Source organism: Chiloscyllium plagiosum, chromosome 1 (assembly GCF_004010195.1).
Source record: "Chiloscyllium plagiosum isolate BGI_BamShark_2017 chromosome 1, ASM401019v2, whole genome shotgun sequence".
Lineage (NCBI taxonomy): Eukaryota > Metazoa > Chordata > Chondrichthyes > Orectolobiformes > Hemiscylliidae > Chiloscyllium > Chiloscyllium plagiosum.
Window position 1 is genome coordinate 150311673 of NC_057710.1, and position 8024 is coordinate 150319696.

Sequence of the window (8024 nt, forward strand, 5' to 3'; positions counted from 1 at the left end):
TGGTCAGAGTATTGAGTACAGGAGTTGGGAGGTCATGTTGCGGCTGTACAGGACATTGGTTAGGCCACTGTTGGAATATTGCGTGCAATTCTGGTCTCCTTCCTATCGGAAAGATGTTGTGAAACTTGAAAGGGTTCAGAAATGATTTACAAGGATGTTGCCAGGGTTGGAGAATCTGAGCTACAGGGGGAGGCTGTACAGACTGGGGCTGTTTTCCCTGGAGCATCAGAGGCTGAGGGGTGATCTTATAGAGGCTTACAAAATTATGAGGGGCATGGATAGGATAAATAGACAAGTCTTTTCCCTGGGGTCGGGACTCCAGACCTAGAGGGCATAGGTTTAGGGTGAGAGGAGAAAGATACAAAAGAGACCTAAGGGACAACTTTTTCACGCAGAGGGTGGTACGTGTATGGAATGAGCTGCCAGAGGAAGTGGTGAAGGCTGGTACAATTGCAACATTTAAGAGGCTTTTATATGGGTATATGAATAGGAAGGGTTTGGAGGGATACGGGCCGGGTGCTGGCAGGTGGGACTAGATTAGGTTGGGATATCTGGTTGGCATTGATGGGTTGGACCGAAGGATCTGTTTCCATGCTGTACATCTCTATGACTCTAAGACCTTCAAAGAGATTTTTAAAAAGAAAGAGTACTCAACGGTTCAGTAAAGCCCATTATCCCATCACCTTCTCACACATGTCCCGCTTCCCAACTCCTCACCACTCTTGCAACAGTGCTGCTGCCTTGTTCCTAAATCCTCAACTCATTCACTCAAAAGCAACCCTCCCCAAAATATTCCACACTCATTTGGCAGCTCTTCCGTCCAAAGCCCCTGCCACCCATCCACTCAGCAGCTCTCCTACCTTCACTCAGTCACCAGCCACACTTGGAACTTCTCTTCTTGTCCCTGACTCTGGTTGTGAAACCCTGCTGAAACATGGGCTCCACTGCTCCCTTCACCTTGGAGCTTGCCAGACTCCCTAGCTCTAACAAATGGCCAGCAGAAAATTATATGTCCTCCAGGTGCAATGGGTCACAGCATCAAATATCGATTAGTGCAAGACCAAATGCAGCTTTCTGGAGTCGTGCTCTGCACCTTATTATGAGTAGAGATTTTCCTGGCAGAGAATATTTCCTCCTGATTTTGGCCACTTTGAAGATGGCAGTTTGAAAGGTAAAAGAAAGAATTAAACAGGGAGAATTTCATCATTCAAAAGTGGGAAATCCACCAGCAGCAAAACTTTCTCATCCCTGTACCTAATTCTATACTGTCCCTGGCCCCTCAAGAGGAATACCCTTTCAGCATTCATAATGTCACAGCCCCTCAAAATCTTATATATTTCAATAAGAACATCTTTTGCTCATTATAATCCAATGTGTATAGGGCTAACTTGCTCAATTTTACTCCTATTACAGTGCCTTCATCTTGGGAACCAATCTAGTGAAAAGGGTAAAGAAACAGTAGTCTATAACAAACACCATGTAAATTAAGTGAAGGTAAACTCAATACGTAGGAATATCATTAATATCAGCACACAACTCAACCTTTTACCCTCCAACATCCATTCACAAACAGTGGTCAAGATATTGTGTAAAACATAACCATTGGTATGCACTTGGTTGTTGACATTTTTAAATGTCATTGTCATCCAACATTCCTACATATTTTTGCATCACATCTTGCACTCCCTGCTTGATCCCTTACCTCAAATTATAAGCCTCAGAAAACAAAACATGCATTTGAGAGATAAAAAATGGAGGCTGACTATTATTGTAAGGAATACATTTTGTGGTTAAAAAGATGGTGGGGAGTAGGTAGACGACTTTCCCCCCTTATGTAGTGCCTCATGATTGAGGATGACTTGCTTCTACATTAAAAATGAGGTTTCTGGTGACTGAAGACTCCAATATATGCCTTACAGTCTCTGCCACAGGCGATTCAGAATGCAGAGAGTGCCACTTGCTCCTTTTTCAGCTTGGTATTGGCCATGAGACTTGAGGTGTATAGATCTTTCTCAGATTCTTGCCCTTCACCTTGGTGCCATGGGCCAGGTTTCCCAAGTGTTGATGGGGATGTTGCACTTTTTCAAGGAGGCTTTGAGGGTATGTTTTAAGTGTTTCCTTTGCCTTTCTGCAGTAGTTAGAGAACATGCTAAAAGAATGCAGACAGAATGGAGAAGGATCCTTCATAATCCCTTGCATCTTATAGTGCCTAAAGACTTGAGATTTAAGAGGCCAGGGACAAGAGTTGGGCCCATCCCCTGCATTTCTCTTATAGTTGTCCGACAGTGAATATCATACTCATCATGCCCCTAAGAGGATGAAATTTGCATTCGCAGAAAAATAAATCTATTTATTGTAAACAAATATATTACTTCACAACTGGTTAAAAAATTTAATTATTTATTTACTGCTAAGCTCTTGTCTTTTAAAACACCAAGCGTGCATACATTCATTCATAAATAACAGACAAAAGCAGAGACTGTGACACAAATATTGAATGGGAAAAGATAGATAGGGAAAAACAAATTCTGACCACGAAGAGTCATAGAGTCATACAGGACAGAAACAGACCACTTGGTGCAACTGATCCATCTAAACTAGTCCAACTTGCCTGCTCACAGTCCATATCCCGCCAAACTTTTCCTATGCCTGCACTTACCCAAATGTCTTTGGCTGAACAGTTATTGCTCAGTTCTTCAAATCTTAGGAGTGATGAAATGATATCTACTGATTGACGGTCGACCTTCCAATCAATAGCTGGGTTAATTGGATTGACCTAGGTCTTTTCTTGAATTTGCATTTAGGTTATTTTTGTCTTTTCATGCTGAAAAATGATGAGAACTATTTCTTGTTTACAGGCTTCTGATTCTTCTGAGTGCACAGTTTTCACAAATCTGTAACAAACTCCAGGTGGACTAATCCACAACCTGGCATTAGGCAGCTTTGCCTGACTCCTGGTGATATCTTATAAAGTGTCAATCTCACTGTTACAAGAAGTAACAATCTTATACATTTAAATGCACTCCATACAATCCTCCTTAACTTCAAGTTTCAGAAAAAAACCTTCTGGTACTTTTTAGCAAATAGCAGTATCCAAATTCTATTTTCTAGTGTATTGTCTAGAAGGAAAAGTACGTGGTCACTTATAGATAGCCTTCTCTATCACAAGCCAAGTTGGAGTTGAGCTGAGATGGTGCCAAGTTGCATGTTGCGCAATGGAGTCGAGCACGCTTACAATGAGGACAGGGGGATGAATCTTATAGGAGGCTGAACAATGTAGACTTTAGCAAGATTTGTGACAATTGCGTGAGAAGCTTGGAGAGGCCTATCTGAGTGTCAGGAGCAACTTACTGCATCTTTTAATACATCTGTCAAGGCAAGGTGAGTTGCCAATTAAAAGGGAGTACAGCTCTTTAAATCCCTTATAAATCGCACAACCGGTCTCTGTAACATTAACTTCTTATTTTACTAAACACGACATTAAGAATTTAGGACATGGAAGTCATTGTGAGTACCTGGTAGCTTCAGCTTACTGCTTGCTTCAAATAACTTCCATATTGGATAATTGACACTAACCTCTGGGACATGCTCAAAGGGCACTGACCACATGTACCTAATATTCACTGACATCGCCATCTGACATATGCTATGCTCGAAGAACTCTCATGGCACATCTCCAATCTACTTTCAGTACTTCCAAAGAGCGGGTACAGAGGATGCGATGTGGCCTCCTCTATATTGGGGAGACAGGCCGCCTACTTGCGGAGCGTTTCAGAGAACACCTCTGGGACACCCGGACCAACCAAACTCTCATGGCACATCTCCAATCTACTTTCAGTACTTCCACATTTCAATTCTATCCCTCAGATTGCACCAGCAACTATCATTGTAACATAACTGAAAGGAGAATAGGCATCCAGGACACATATCCAACACATGGTCTGAACTAGGCTGCACCTCCGGCCTGCTTGCTGGTCTTCATAGTGTTCATTTGTTTTGCGCCTACCAAGTTGCTTGCAACATCCCTGTCTTGCAATGCCTTTTGCATAGCACCCTCTCAGCCAGTGATACCATACTGACAGTACTGCTGTATTGTTCTGCCAGTTAGCGTATACACAGTCATGGCTCCTAAAATCAAGGAATATAGCCTTTGCTCAGGGTGTCTAGCACAAGAAGTCATTGACAGCCTACAATATTAGTCCAGGAGCTTAGAAACAAACAGTTAGTCAGCTACTCAATGTAGTCCGAGTCTGGATACTCTCCATAAAAATGGTGAGCAGCCAAATAGCTCACCACTACCTCAACTCTTTCTACCCTGTCTGTGATTTTTCCAACATTGGTGTTGAAGTTCAGCTTGTTGTGTGGTGGAATTTGGGCCAGGAATTGGTTCAGCTTAATGTAAAATTCCTCATTGGTCTCATCTGCAACATCCACCATTGGGGGAGATGTGCTGAGCACTGTACTACATTGGTTCTGGGCAAGGCCGAGTCAGGGTCAAGAGATATTTGTTTATGGGGAGTCTTTTGGACAGGTGACGGGTTAATCTTTAAACTCTGATGAGCAAACAGTCTTATTCTAATTTATTTTCCCAACAGAAGGTGTAGCAACCACTTGTTCCTTGAACAGGCTTTGCCCTGATTGCGTGGTCTCACATAGGGCAGTGAGATCAACCTTGAAACATACAAGCTCCCAAACTCCTGTGTGGAAAATTACACTTCAACTCCACAACCAATGAGGAAAAGCCAACGGCTGGAGGGTAATGGAGAAGGTATGTGGGCGGCACGGTGGCACAGTGGTTAGCACTGCTGCCTCACAGCGCCCGAGACCCGTGTTCAATTCCCGCCTCAGGCGACTGACTGTGGAGTTTGCACCTTCTCCCCGTGTCTGTGTGGGTTTCCTCCGGGTGCTCCGGTTTCCTTCCACAGTCCAAAGATGTGCAGGTCAGGTGAATTGGCCATGCTAAATTGCCCGAAGTGTGAGGTAAGGGGTAAATGTAGGGGTATGGGTGGGTTGCGCTTCGGTGGGTCGGTGTGGACTTGTTGGGCTGAAGGGCCTGTTTCCACACTGTAATGTAATGTAATCTAATCTAAAAAAAAGGTAGTGGAGGATCAAACTATCAATGCTCTCAGTTCAGAGCTCTGAGAATCAAGAATAAAGATTCTATACTCAGTAAATACAAAAAAAATCTCCGATTTTTGAGCCTGGAAAAATTGCATTGTCTATTTACACTAGGTTTATATACAATTTATAATAGTAAATTTCTACAGGCAAGTTTTAGAACAGGCTAGCCATCTCTAAAGCAACTGAGATGAAAGTCGTAATGGCAAAGCTACTCCAAGAGATTGCCATGGATCAGTATCACAACATTCCTTGACAGAGCAGGTTAGAGACCAAAGTTGATGGTTACTTTCACTGATATAAACACAAAGTGCTGGAAAAGCACAACAGGTCTGTCAACATCTGTGGAGAGAGTTACGGAGTTCATGTTTCAAGCTGCCTGACCTGCTGCGCTACTCCAAGAGATTGCCATGGATCAGTATCACAACATTCCTTGACAGAGCATGTTAGAGACCAAAGTTGATGGTTACTTTCACTGATATAAACACAAAGTGCTGGAAAAGCACAACAGGTCTGTCAACATCTGTGGAGAGAGTTACGGAGTTCATGTTTCAAGTCCAATATTATACTCTTGAAAGTGTTTCTTTCATTGATTGTTCTACATAGATCTCACACAATCTATAGATCAAAATCCTAGCAAGGAAACTAAAAAAATATATATAATGAATATTGTCACCACCATGTTCTCATACCTTCATGCCTTATTGATAAACTCAACTGATTATAGAGTTTAATTCTGCTACCCAAACTGAAGGTACATTTATGCTCCTATTACCTATAACCACTATATCAATTTCATCTAGCTAATTCCTCACTTTTAGTGTCTTGTTTATAATGGAATTGGTCAGTAGAAAGCTCTGCACATGTGACTCCATTCCAACAGTTAGAAGTTCAAATTTGATAGCACTGACAGATAAAGTATCCTTTAAACCAAGTCCAGGTGGTGGTTATATTCCAATAGATGTCAGCATTGTGGTTTTCTAAAACTGCACTGTGATATATGAGAAGCTAAGGAATAGGACGATAACCTAGGTCTTTCAAATCTATTCTACTATTCAATAAGATGGTGGTTGTTCCAGCCTTGTCCACTTTCTCTGCTGTTTGCAGTAACCCTTGATTCGCCTACATTTAAGAACCTGACTCATTTTTGATTTCAGATTTACGATGCTGCAGTCCATTTTGAAATGTCAGGCAACTCGCACTTTCAGAGAAAGTTTCCTCAGCCAAAAAAAAAGTTTATCGTCGACTTCGGAAACACACAAGGATTTCATTTGGCCGGTCTAGCTTTCAAGTTACTCGATAATTGCAAAAAAAAAACCCCGTAAATCAGATATGTAAATATTTGCAACCTTGGTTAGTTGAGTAACTTAACGATTCGGCATTAAAATGCAAAGAAGGAGTAGTAAAAGTTACCAGACACAGAAGTCGTTTGGAAGACCGTTCTGGTGACACGACACAAACCAAAACACGGCCAGAAAGTGACGCAACTCTCAGCGGTCCCGGTGCAGGGAAAGGGGAGTTCGCTGTGTAAAAGGAGGTTTGGAGAAAAGGTTTTCAGGAGTTGAGCAGTAACCCAGTCGTCTCTCCTCCGGCCGCCTGCCAGTCGCCACTGTGATTGACGACGCCAGCACTGTTTCTGTGACAACGACCGCGAGCGCTCTCGGGACAAACGCGGAGCACGCGGCGATTATGAAATAACGGTCATAACGGTTAAACGCGGGCACGGGGGGGGGTAGTGTAACAGCTTGGCACAATAATCAATGGCCACACTTTTAACAAAAAGCCCCGGAGTAATTCTTTATTTTTTAATTCACCGAGCCAAGGGGACAATCAAAGTCTTCAGAAACCAACGCAACGCGGAGCAGGAGGCCATTCTGCAAGGTAAAGGCTGGTCAGATTTCATAAATTTCTGCTCGCTCCTGTTAATCCGAAAGAGCCGCGGATGCTGTTCATCAGAAACAAGAACAGAAATTACTGCAGGAGCTCAGCAAATCTGGCAGCATCCGTGGAGAGAAATCAGAGTTAACATTTCCAGTCGAGTGACCCTTCCTCAGGGCATATGTTGTTAAAGAATTTATTCATCTCTGCTTTCAAAATCCCATGTGCTTGCCCAGAACCTTGTCAGGAAGTGTTCCAAAAGCACTCATCCCTCATAGGAAAATAATCTTTGTTTAAAATGGGTAATTCTGATTTTTAAACTATTTCTAGATTCTCCCCGAAAAAGAAACATACACTCCACAATCATGTCAGTACACCTCAGGATTTTAGGGGGTCCCTGACGTACAAACATCTGAATTACAAACAACTGCACTTGCATAATCCCTTTTGGGGTTTTGTTTTAAAGAGCCAACATATGAACGTTTCCTATACTTAGGAACACTTGTTTTATGTTGTCCTATACTGTGTTCCAATTTGTGTACAAATTTTCTTGCAAACAGACTCAGGAATGGAAACTGTTTGCAATCGGTTTATCATAGCGTCTCTCACTCTTCTGAATTCCAGCAGATACAAACCTAGCCTGTCTAAGCTTGCCTCATGAGACAACCTGCCCTTTCCATACATAGTCTGAACTGCATCCAACATATTTACATCCTTCCTTAAATTAAGAGACCATTACTGAATACTTATCCACTGCTTTCCTATCCACGGATTTGCCTACTTGCGAGGTTCTCTCAATAGTTCACAAGGTCAGCCTCAAAGAGATGGAAGTGTAATTACTGACAGTGTCAATTCAAAAGGTCACAAGGTTGACCCCAAAGAGTAGATGCTTCCAAAAATGAGAACAACTGCAGAGATTCATCCAGTACAGTCACTGAGATGTACAGCATGAAAACAGACCCTTCCGTCCAACCCAATCTAGTCCCACCTGCCAGCACCTGGCCCATATCCCTCCAAACCCTTCCTAT

At 42.5% G+C, this 8024-nt stretch overlaps 1 protein-coding gene across 1 annotated transcript in view; it reads right to left on the reverse strand.

Annotated features, from left to right (window-relative positions):
* Window positions 1-6786, reverse strand: part of ttc29 (tetratricopeptide repeat domain 29) — a 490243-nt gene extending 483457 nt beyond the window's left edge. The window contains exon 1 of the mRNA XM_043699397.1: window positions 6532-6786. The gene's annotated coding sequence lies outside the window, so the exon portion shown is untranslated. The remainder of the gene's footprint in view (window positions 1-6531) is intronic.
* Between the last annotated feature and the right edge of the window lie 1238 nt (window positions 6787-8024).